General features: G+C 36.7%; 1 long non-coding RNA gene and 1 pseudogene across 1 annotated transcript; both read right to left on the reverse strand.

Annotated features, from left to right (window-relative positions):
• Positions 1–5813: 5813 nt before the first annotated feature.
• Positions 5814–6638, reverse strand: LOC127181727 (uncharacterized). Its single transcript, XR_007829802.1, has 3 exons — positions 6594–6638; positions 6361–6450; positions 5814–6044 (listed from the first exon to the last, which is right to left on the reverse strand). It is a non-coding gene; the product is annotated as an uncharacterized LOC127181727 (long non-coding RNA).
• Positions 6639–8477: 1839 nt separating this feature from the next.
• LOC127182076 (perforin-1-like) lies at positions 8478–10652 on the reverse strand (annotated as a pseudogene).
• Between the last annotated feature and the right edge of the window lie 1379 nt (positions 10653–12031).

The following is a 12031-nucleotide window of genomic DNA, read 5'->3' on the forward strand; positions in this document are numbered from 1 at the left end:
TTCTTCTGACTTCTGACTGTTTTGTAGTAAGCAACAAACATGCTTCGGGAAATGTATCGGAGTAAAAGTATAAATTTTAATTAGGAAATGTAGTGGAGTAAAAGTAAAAGTAGGCTTAAATATAAAAACTCAAGTAAAGTACAGACACTCCCAAAAAATACTTAAGTACTGTAACAAAATATTATTACTTCGTTACATCACACCACTGGAGGCAAGTGTGTTGAAATAGGAAACTTTGCAAGACAGTGTCTCCAGAAGCATGGCTGAAGACCAATGTACAATACACCATTAAACCACTGAAGTGGGCTGTAACAGAAACAGAGGCTCTTCCTGGTTCCTTTCACTACTAACAATGATTTTAGTGCCAGGATTGTTTTTCTGTTCTATGTGAATGCCTATTGTCATTTGTACACTAAGAATTCTTTAGCTTTGGGGTTCCCAGTCCTGTTCTGGTAGATCTACCTGCAGAATTCAGTTCCAATCCCTGATCAAACACACCTGTCTGTTATTATCAAGAACTCTTTCAGATCCTATAAGTTGGTTCAGTTGTATTTGATCAGGGTTGGAGCTGAACTTTGCAGGAAGGTAGATCTCCGGGTACAGGATTTAACGTTAAATGGTAGTTGCTGAGTACTGTGCATTTTGTGCATTAACACAAGTAAGGAATTGTGCATTTTTTTCTGGCAGTTTTTGTACTGGATATAGTTTTTGGGGCAGGTATGTGAGTTGAGGAGGTGCCAGTACTCTCTGCTTTTTTTCTTTTTTGTTGTTGTTGTTGTGTTGTTGGTGATGTTGTTAAAACTTCCCTATTGTGTTTCATGCCTCTGTGGTTACTAGGGGTGTAACAATACATGTATTCGTACTAAACCGTCATGGTACGGGCATCTCGGTTCGGTGCATGAGGCCTTACAACGAATACAGGCAATTCACCTTCAATCCAGAAGGGGGCGCCTGCAGTAATGCAACTCTGTTTGATAACCGCCGGCAGAAGAACAGCGAATGCCAGGAGTTGCGCACTTGAAAACAAAGCCAACAGACAGTGACCATGTGCTGATTCTGAATGCGTCTCTCACTGACAAAGGAGTATAACGTTACTTTAAAATCTTGCACACTCTACTGTCTGCGACATGGAGCTTTGTGCTCTTGTATCCTACCTCTCTCATTGAGAACAAATCCAAATATTCCATAATATTTCCATATTTGCGATGCATTCAAATGCTAAACTATTAATCATTATGTAACCATTATAGACTTTGTACTTCAGTCGCATTCGGTGACACAGTGAGGCGGGCGCGCTGATGTTTGGTTCACTGTGTTTTATTTTGATAAAGTACCAACTGCGCTGTCAAGTTAGCAATGGTGGAAGCCTGAAACTGATATGTTTTGTGTTTGTGTGCGCCGGCACGATTACTTTCCTCATACCAGCACAATCAACTTAAACAAAAAACACATAGATTGTCGCTTTCTGACATTTGAGTTTGTCACAAAACTGAACTGAAACTCAGCAAATATAGGCTACGTTACGTGTCGCACAGTTTTTTTTTTTTTTTTCCCCTTGTCTATCAGTTAACTAAATTAAATATATTTCAAGTATTTATTCCTTGTATGTATATATATATACTTTTATAGCCTATATATGACATTAATTTGATATAATATTTAGTATTTTCACATGTAGATGGAAAAAAATGTAATTTGTAATACTGTCTAAAATAAATAACACTTTACAATTAGGTGTCATTTATTAACATTGGTTAATGTATTAACTAACATGAATGAACAATGAACAATACATGTATTACAATATTCATAATTTATTACTATATATTTATAATTTTTTATTTCATATTGTGAAAATTATTCATAAGAATGTTTTTTTTTTCACTCAAAAAATGAGGTACCTTCTCTCCGAAAAATTAGTTCTATGATTAATCGGATGCAAATAGAAACACAAAACCAGTCCTAATTGAAAGAAAACAAGTTGACAAAAAGATTAAATCCAATATTTGGTGATAATATACCATAATGAGAGATTTATAAGCAATAGTTTGGAGTCTGGTCATTTTTGACCAGGAACACCACAAGTGTGACTTTTTTTGCAATTTTGTACAAAATAAAAGCATTTAAAGGCAAACTTCCTGATTAAACATTAAAGCACATTAGTGTGAGAAACCGTGCACATTTCTATAATTTTTTATCTTATATTAAAAATTATTCATAAAAACACGTTTTTTCACTCAAAAAAACAACATATCTTATCTCGGAATAATGAGGCCTACGATTAATTGGATGCAAATAGAAACACAAAACCCGCCCTAAATTAAAGAAATCAAGTTGACAAAAAGAATGAATCCAATCTTTAGTGATAATATAGCATAGTGACAGTGTCATGAACCCACTCCTGAACGTCAGTCGGCTTGCCACCAGAGGTCGCTTCGACATTCTCACCACACCGACTGTTATACCACACCCCGGACTACGTTCCCCATCAGCCATTGTGGCCATCACCTGCATCCAATTAGAGACACTATTTAAACCCCGGTCTTCCTGTCACGGATCGACAAGTATTGGTTTGCGTTTAGCACTTACTTGTGTGTTAGCAACTGTACGGAGCCCTAAGTCAGCTGTGTTTTCTTGTCTAGTCTAGTCTAGTCTAGTCCCTTAGTCATCCGAGTCTTGTACCTACGCTTTGTTATAACGTCCTGTCTGCCTCGCTGCCTGCCTTTGAAACTCTCGCCTGTCTGGTTCACTGTATTGTCTCGCCCTCCGGATAACGTTCGCCATGGATTGACCCTCGCCTGTGTTATGGATTACTCTTTGTCTTGCTGTCTATATACCTGTTTGCCACTGTCTGACCCTGCCTGCCTTGACCATGTCTTTGTCTCGTCCTTTGAATAAAAATTTGCAATTGGATCCGCCCGCTTCACGCTTCATCGCTCACTCTGTAACAGACAGAGTTATAAGCAATATGACCAGACTGTTTGGAGTCTGGTCATTTTTGACCGGGAACACCACAAGTGTGACAGGAATCCGAACACAACCAAAGGGTTAAATGAATATTGATAGGGAAAAAAACAGTAGACTGTCTGTTTCACCAGAGCTAGTAATAGCTTCCTTTACTACCCCTCCACTAGTGTCTAAACCAGATGGTACCTTTGTAGGCCAATGCAGTTTCTTTATTTGGCTCTCTTCAGCAGCCTCACTAAATGATCACTAGGACCCATTTCTCCCTTTATAGATCACATTTTCAAATCATTTCACACAGTTTTCCTAACCAGTTTTCAGCTTGGCACAACTGTTAAAACATTTGTATCTTGTGTCTGTGGCAGTGCAGTGAAGTGCATAGGAGTTTGCCATAGCACTCACATGTATGTCCGCAAATAATGCATATACAGAATGTATGTATATTTAATGTACACTCACCAGGCACATTAATAGGTACACCTGTTCAGCTGTTTATTAATGTAAATATCTAATCTAATCACATGGCAGCAGCTCAGTTTATTTATGTTCATGTAGTTATCATGGTCAAGACAAGTTCAAGAATTTAAAACACAGCATCAGCATGAGAAAGAAAGGTAGTGTAATAAGTGACTTTGAAAGTGGTATGGTTATTGGTGCCAAACAGGCTCAATGGTTCATGCTGCTTTAATATGTTTCTTTATGTTAATTTATAAAGTTAAAAAAGTTTTTTTTCTTTCACAAAAACTATATATATGTATGTATGTGTGTGTTACGGACAAGTGTTTTGACCGAGTTAAGGATCCAAATGCAGGCCTTATTTGTGACCCTGGACCACAAAACCAGTCTTAAGTCGCTGGGGTTTATTTGTAGCAATAGCCAAAAATACATTGTATGGGTCAAAATTATTGATTTTTCTTTTATGGTAAAAATCATTAGGAAATGAAGTAAAGATCATGTTCCATTAAGATACTTTGTAAAATTCCTACTGTAAATGTATGAAAACTTAATTTTTGATTAGTCATATACATTGTTAAGAACATTATTTGAAGAACTTTAAAGGTGATTTTCTCAATATTTTGATTTTTTTGCCCCCTCAGATTTTTAAATAGTTATATCTCGACCAAATATTGTCCTATCCTAATAAACCATATATCAATGAAAAGCTTATTTATTCAGCTTTCATATGATGTATAAATCTCATTTTTTGAAAAAAAAACGACCCTTACGACTGGTTTTGTGATCCAGGTCACATTTACACAGAGCGAAGTCAAAACAGGCAAGGTCAAACACCAGCAATCACCAAAACCAAGCGTAATACACTGTCGCGTTTTAGCTCAAAGGGAAATGTATATAAATAATTACAATTAATTATGATTAATTACAATTATTTATATCAGTTGCCAATAGTAACTGTAGCAGAATTAATTTTCCATCAACTAATCTGTTCACCCAGCGAACATTCAGTATAATTTTATATCAAGTCTAAGAAATGGTATTTTCTTGGCCACAGAATAGTATACTTTCTTAAAGTACTATTGCATTAGAGCATGTAGCTCGAATCGGAATCGTAAAGGGACATTAATTTGCATGGGAGAATCAGAATCAACACTCATGTAATTTGTGCACAAGAGTTTTATTATCGAAGGACTAACACATAACTAATCTAAACAAACAAACACAAAGTCACTCATACATGGGGGAAGGGTCAGTGAGAAGCAGTTAGAGAGAGACAAGGGAATGAAGCTATGAAAAGAGTCAGTTAGCCACCTGAGTGAAACCATCAGTGCTGTCTACAGCTTATACTAAACTTCTGTTTTGTTTAGTTAAATGTACGATACTTGCATTGCCTTGGTCGTTGAACAAGTGTCCGAATGCAGTCTCGGGTGAAAGTCTTGATGGTTGGAGCAGTGGTGGTTTTGGAATTGTGATCACGTTCTTCTGGGTTCGAAGGGTGATGAACTCCAAAGATGTTCTGACTCGATGGTGACTGGGAGTTTAGTCCCATGTGAAAAGTGAAGAAGAATCTTTGGGGAATGGAAAGACAAGGCCGCAAGGCCTGGCGTGTGCGCTTAGGGAAGTCCTGAAGAGTTCTAGCTCATCTTCTTAGGTTCTAAAAGAACCACTGACTGACTGAGGCGACTCATGAAGATGAATTCCAGAGTTGAGTGGAAATGTTTGGCTCTTTGTGGTCGAGAGCCACAGAAAAATTGCCTTGAAAAAACCAAGTAAAGTGAAATAAGAACAGTATTTTGTATTTACAAAGGTTTATTTAGTGTTGTAAACTTACACGCAAGTTCTGGTAACTCAGAATCACTTAGTTGTATTTACGTGAACAGAAATCTAATTTATCTATCTAATCTATGCTAGAGTAATGCTTACTTGGTTTATTTAAAGCTATCGGTTTGCATGGTTTTAGCAATAAATTAGATTTCTGTTCAAGTAAATGCAACTAAGCACTTAAATTACTAACTATTAATTTAAGTAGTAATAGTAACTAGTAATTTAACTAGTCTAGTAACTTAAGTGCTTCAAAAATCCATTACAAATTAATGAAAACAATGTTCCATTCATATGACACATAAATTTAAGGCAGTGACAATTCAAAGTTAAAGGTAATGTATTACACAAACCAACAACAATCTGATACAAACCAACAACAATCTGATTTAGGGTATGCTTAGTGTAAGAAGTGGAGGTAGCAGTAGGAGGATGAGTTTAAGTATGGCACTGGGTAGGCTGCACACGTTGCCAATGGTTTATATAATTAAAGTTCAAAAAGTCACTTTAGTTTCAGGGTTTTGTTTTGTCCCAAGTAAAGCACCACACTTTGAATTAATCTCCGAGTGTTTTTCATGGTATTAGGTCAATCCAAATGTAGCAGTAATCCAAATGTACCAAATGACATTCCAGAAGCAAACAGTTGATGTAGATTCTACAGACTGTTCTTTGCAGTGTACCCTGAACAATGATGGCAGAAGACACAGGGTCAAGGCAGAGAAGATTTGGAGAAATACATCATCTTCAATGATGGTCAGCAATCCAACACATATTAGTGTCCAGACTGCATCAACATCAGACACCTGCATAAAAAACAAACAAATAAAATATTAAGTAGGGCAATGTGATGGTTATTTGTCAGTGTTATCTGTCCTGCCTGGTTCACCAAAAATTTAAATTTGTTATAATTTACTCACCCATGACTTTTGTTCATTTTGGAATGACATGAGGGAGATTAAATGGCATAGTTTTCTTTTTTGGGTGAAGGAGGTATATAATCAACAATAATCTTATAGAAGTATCTCAGTAATATAAGAGCAAATACATATTACATTTTCCCACAATTAAGTGTTTGTTTAAGGTGTATGTTTTTTTTTTTGTTTTTTTTTTAGAACTTACAAAGCGGGTTAGTAGTAGAAGCATCTGTGGTAATCGCAAAATGAAACAGGAAGGCCCGAGATGGGTGTGCAGTGCTGTCAAATCTGGGTTCTAGAAGAAAAAAAAAAAAAAGAAAAAAAAAAAGTTTAAGACATTCAAGTGTTACAGTACAAATGTTTTTGTCAAAGTGTCAATAAAGAGGTCATTAACTGTTTATTTTAAAAATTTTGAAAACAATTAACGTAGCAACATACATTTTAGGGGTTGTAGGGTGTGAAGTGTCCTCTTAAATCTGCAAAAAAAAAAAAAAAAAAAAAAAAAAAAAAAGTGGTTAGAGGTATACTGCATATGCAAGACTTTTTTTAAATGAAATTGTAAATAGTGTAGCACAGTGATTACTGAGTAAAAAAAACTGCTGTACTGCTGTGTATTAGCTTGAAATATCTCACCTCCAGTGTACTGAGGCCTGTGCTGATGAGACCGCTGTTCAGAGAAGGCAGTTGCCACAAACACTTGTCCTAAATATGACAAATAAAAGTAAGTTACACTAGTGTTGTGGCTTCTAGATTACAGACACATTCATTCCTTGATAGTTGCATGTTTTAGAAGGGTTACATTAAGAAAGAAAGAAAGAAAGAAAGTATCCACATTTCTATACATATCTATTTGAGGCCACAGTCATAAAATCAATTCAAAAGCAGCATTTCCTCTTTATTACTGTAGAAATAACAATTACTGTGAGACAAAGAGCTCATTTAATTTAAACCACAAAGGTTTAATCATGCAATGGCAATAATTGTGATGTATTAAAACATATATGATGATAAAATTGTAAATTGAAAAATTAACTTAAAATCAACATGGGTTTGCGGCATCAACTCTGGGCAAAACAGAAAACTAACTACAAAGTTTTACATTTGTGACAGTAAAAAAGCATCTAGTGTAAACAGAATCACTTGTCTTTTGTCTACTTTACATGCAGCCCATGAACAAAATAGGGCTAAGTCAGTTAAAATTAGCAGCAGACAGAAAGACACATTTACACACAATTATTTTTTTGATAACTTACCTTAGTGTCTTTGTCCAGAGGTAAAAATGCAAGCAGTCTCTGCTTCAGCAAATTCTTCGCCAATTAGCTGGAGCCAACCGATGTCAGCACAAATTCAAAACATTGCTTGTTGCGCATGCTCTAACTGTCCTAATTTCTTCTTCTGTGGTTTTGTTGCACATTAGCAACACATTAGCGCACTGCTGCCTCTCACTGGTGTATTCATGTCATTGGTTTTGTTGTGACTACTTGAATATTTTAAGTAAGCCTTACTCAAAGGAGCAAGTAAACTGTTTTTTTCGCCTTGAAATTAGCTGTAACTTGATAAAACCTAGTAAGTAGAGCAACTAAGTAAAGATAACTTATTATATACAAGTAAGGTACACTATTGGATTTTACAGTGTTGATGCCTTTAAGCTCTCTGGAGGCTGCGCCTCCAGGAGGTCCACGAACCAATGGGGTGTTAGTTGCTTTGGGGGGGTTGTCTCCAGAGCTCCAGCATATAGCTGGCTTGTTGGATTTAAAGACTATTTGTTAAATGCAACAATTAATGTATGTCAGATTGGTCCAGATTCTACAACACCAAAACAGGCTATGGTCTGGGCAGTAAGGAAACAGTCCAAGATGTAAACCACTGGCAAGGCACAGCAAGAACAAGGCAAAACAAGCCAAAGAAAACACACGAATAATGCTCAGTTAAGTCTGCAAAAGCAAAACGAGCAACGTCTGTGTGTGTGTGTGCTGCTAAAATAGTCATCCTTATGGGAAACAGGTGTGCATGGAATCAGTTCCTGGTGAGGGGATTATGGGAAATGGAGTCTGGGAAAAATCAAGGCAAATTTGATTTCTAATGTCAAAAATTGCAACACGTCTACCTGCAATTCAGTAAGGCAAATTCAGATTCAGGTTTTCAAAGAATTTAGATGTAGATTTTTTTTGCAGGACAGTTGTCAAATTATGCAAAATTTTTATTCCCAAAAAGTAATCACACATGTCTGGTTTTGTGAATGCTTTATTTAAACAAAAAACAAAAACAACAACAACAACAACAACAACAACAACAAAAAAACATTGTAATTAAAGGAGCTGATTAAATTTTGTAGTTTAAGCATTTTACACATCCAGTCATTATAAAGCTTTGCAAGATTATGGCTATTTTAATGCATAGAGGATCTGAGATCTGCTGAAATTCTATTGCTGCATCTGCTAAGCTTTTGAATTTATCTGAGTTATTGTGAACTTAGTTAAGCCTTGTCATATCTTTAACCAGAACACCATTTCTTGAGCTGAAAATATCAGCCAGATGGGAAGCCATTGGAGAAGGTTTGTATTCATTACACTGTGGGCCCTCCAGACTGGGTGCACATTTCACTTCATAGGTAAAAAAGAAGGTGCCATGTGTAAAAACACAAGCGTCAGTCACAACTCCACTTCTAAGATCAAAAGAGCATGAACCAAGGAGATCATTGTTCCAGGAGCTGTCTGCATCATATACTTCAAAAGTTAGTTTATTGGTCATGCTGATCTTAACAGCACCAAACTCAAATGTTTCTGGCCAACGTGGATTGTCATTATTATCAATGGTCTCAGTGCGCTTTATTTGTGAGTCATATGTAACAGCTACAGTGCCATCTGTTTCAGTATGTACATCTCCATACAGACCTTTGGCTTTGAGATCGTAGACTTTCAGGGTGGCAAGTCCTTTTTTATCTGGACAGCAGTTAGACTTTATAAATGGACTGCTTTCACAGACACAAATGCATCGGTCTCTTGCACTGCTCTTCCTGCCAATCTTGCAAGGCTCAGAGCAAATGTTCATGAGGGCATTTTCATTGATGTATTCTTCAACAGCTTTCTTCAGTCCATTCCTTGCAGGGTGTTCAGTACTCAGTAAGAAATGGAGGGGTTTCAGAGAATAATGCACAATGTCAGGGAGACTCTTCAAAGACTCAAGCCAGTTTGTAAGGGAATCTGGGTGTGATGAACCAGAAAAAAGCAGATCTTCTCCATTTATATTTCCTCCGATAATCTCTGTCTGTCGCTCATTGAACATGGAGCTGAATTTTTCATTTGTGCCCATCTTTTTCTGCAGTTCTTGACAAAAATGTGCCTCTGTCTTCACAGTTGCTGCTTTGTATGAACCATAGGCTTCAACATCCAAACAGTCTTTCACCGCAGTGTCTGTAAGACCACGCACTGCTGCCAGGCAGGTTTTGATGGCTGTTATTGCTTTTATTTGCCCTCCTAACTTGACACTTGTGGCATAGTGAGTGCCATATGTGGTGATCAGGTTGCGGTAGGCGTCTCGATCGTAGGGTGTAGGGAGTGATTTGACTGCTTCAAGAAACTCTGCATGAAGAGGAGGCTTTGCAGCTACACGATATCTATAAAGAAACAGTAAATGTGTTTGAATTCAGTGTAATCAAAGTGTGAGCAATACAATTAAAGTTTCACTTTTTTACAGCCATGATCTTTTTAAAAGTATGTGTAAGGAAAAACAACCCAGCTCTCTCACCTGTAAAAGTTGCATGTAACTTCATGTTTGGTGAAACTGTATTTGTCTTCTTTTGATTTTTTCATTGCAAATTTAGCTTCCCTGGAATGAGTGCTTCCAACCTCAGTTCCAGCAGCCTTAACATCTAAACCAACTTTCCAGCTAGCCGAGAGTGCTGAGGATGAATCATTGACCACTGCTTCACTTGATTCAAATATCTGACTGGAGACTTTCATGAAACACTTTGGCAAGGTCCTCCAGTCTACAACTGCAGCTGGTAGCTTCTCTTTTCTTCCATTTAAGTAAGCATTTTTTGCCAGTTTACAAGTGCCATTCCCTAAATCCCATTTTTCCATATTGATCACATAAGAACCTTTTCGCTCCATGGTCACAACATCAAATCCTTCTCCAGCAAGGTTGTGTCCTGGAATGAAAGGAACATCCTCACACTGTTTAGATGGACCTATGTCATCCTCTCCAGAAATGGTCAGGAAAAGCAATGCCCTGAAAACAAGAAGGTAAACCTGCATCTGCCCCATGATCTGTAGTGAAATGAAAGTTATATAAAATCATTTAAGTGTCAAATCTTACATTTACATTAACAATAACCTAGTATTTTAAGAATAACTTCCTTATAAAATAAACAACAGCAACAATATTATTTTAAAAAAAAAGGCAAACATTTTAAAAAGTGTACAAGCATGAAAAATCTTTAAAGTTATAATATAATTTACCTGACAGTTGTACTTTCTTACCAGTGAATTCACAGGTGTGATGATCAAAAATTACTCATGAAATGTGCTGCCTCTCTAACCTGTCTTTTCATATGATGGATGTGTGATTGTGGCTGTCAGAGGTTTGTGGTAAAAAAATAATATGCCATGACATGGCTATGACAAATCTTTGTCATACACATTGAATGGTTCTAAGACTGCAATACTGTAAATATGATTAATAAACAAAGAAAACATTTTAAGTTATAATAATCTCTACAAAGGAAAAAAAGTATTATAATACGTGTGGGGGGGAAAAAGTAAATAAAAAATCAGGTTCCCCTGATTGAGAGCATATACCTGTACAAAGTATCTGTGCATCTATTCCTTTATTTTTATTTTATTTTATTTCATGTTGGACAAGCAATACTTTTTCTCAGTCCCTAGTTTTGCTTGGAGAGGCTGAATCAACTTCACAGGACAGTTGGTCTCCAGAAGCATGGTCATCCTATGAAGTTCACCCATAAAGCACTAAACTGGGCTATAACAAAAATGCAGGCTCTTTTTTGAATCCTTTCACTACCCACAGTGATTGAAGTGCCTAGACTGTTATTCTTTTTCTTTGAACTTTTATGGATTGGGTATAGTTGTTATAGAGTAGCGTTTGGACAGTGACCTGGTGTCAAGAAAGGGAAAAAGGAAGCCACTTCTCTTCAAGAAAACATCAAAGACAGACAAGGATTGGACAGTAGAAGACTGGTGCAAAGTTGTTTTCTCTAATTAAGCCCTCTTCATATTTTTTCCAACATGATGGAGCATCATGTCACGAGGTAAGAGTGATGAAGTGGTCCGGAGATCATTATTTTTAATCCAAGGCCAGGCAGTAATCCTGTAGAGATCCTGTGGCGAGTGGACAAGCAGAAGCCCACAAATTGTGATCAACTCTGAGCACCAATAAGGTTAACATTTATTGTCATCAGTCAGGATTTGGCCCAGAAGCTGACATCCCTCATGCCAGAGCAAATTGCAGAGGTTATGAAGAAGGGTCAACACTAAATATTATTTACATACATTTTGCCAGTAAAAACCTTTAGACTTATAAAACACTTATCATCGTTTTTCAGTATACCATAGAAATGTGAAAAAGCAATCAACAAATTCTCAAGTTACAAACTATGTGTAAAAAAAAAAATTAGTGTTTTGGGCAGATATTTGAGTTGGGGAGGTGGCATTGCACCATAGGGTGTCACTTTTTTTTATTTTATTTTGTTTTGTTTTTTTTTGGTTTGGTTTTGCTTTTTGCCTTAGCAATGGCATATATCATAGTTGGTGATGTGGTTGAAAATTCCCTTCAGTGTTTCATGCCACTGTGGTTACCTATGCTCTGTAGTGAGATGAAGGAGAATGAGTTCTTTCACCTCTCTGACTTGCTGTTGA

This window comes from Labeo rohita, chromosome 19 (genome assembly GCF_022985175.1).
Source record: "Labeo rohita strain BAU-BD-2019 chromosome 19, IGBB_LRoh.1.0, whole genome shotgun sequence".
Taxonomy (NCBI): Eukaryota; Metazoa; Chordata; class Actinopteri; order Cypriniformes; family Cyprinidae; genus Labeo; species Labeo rohita.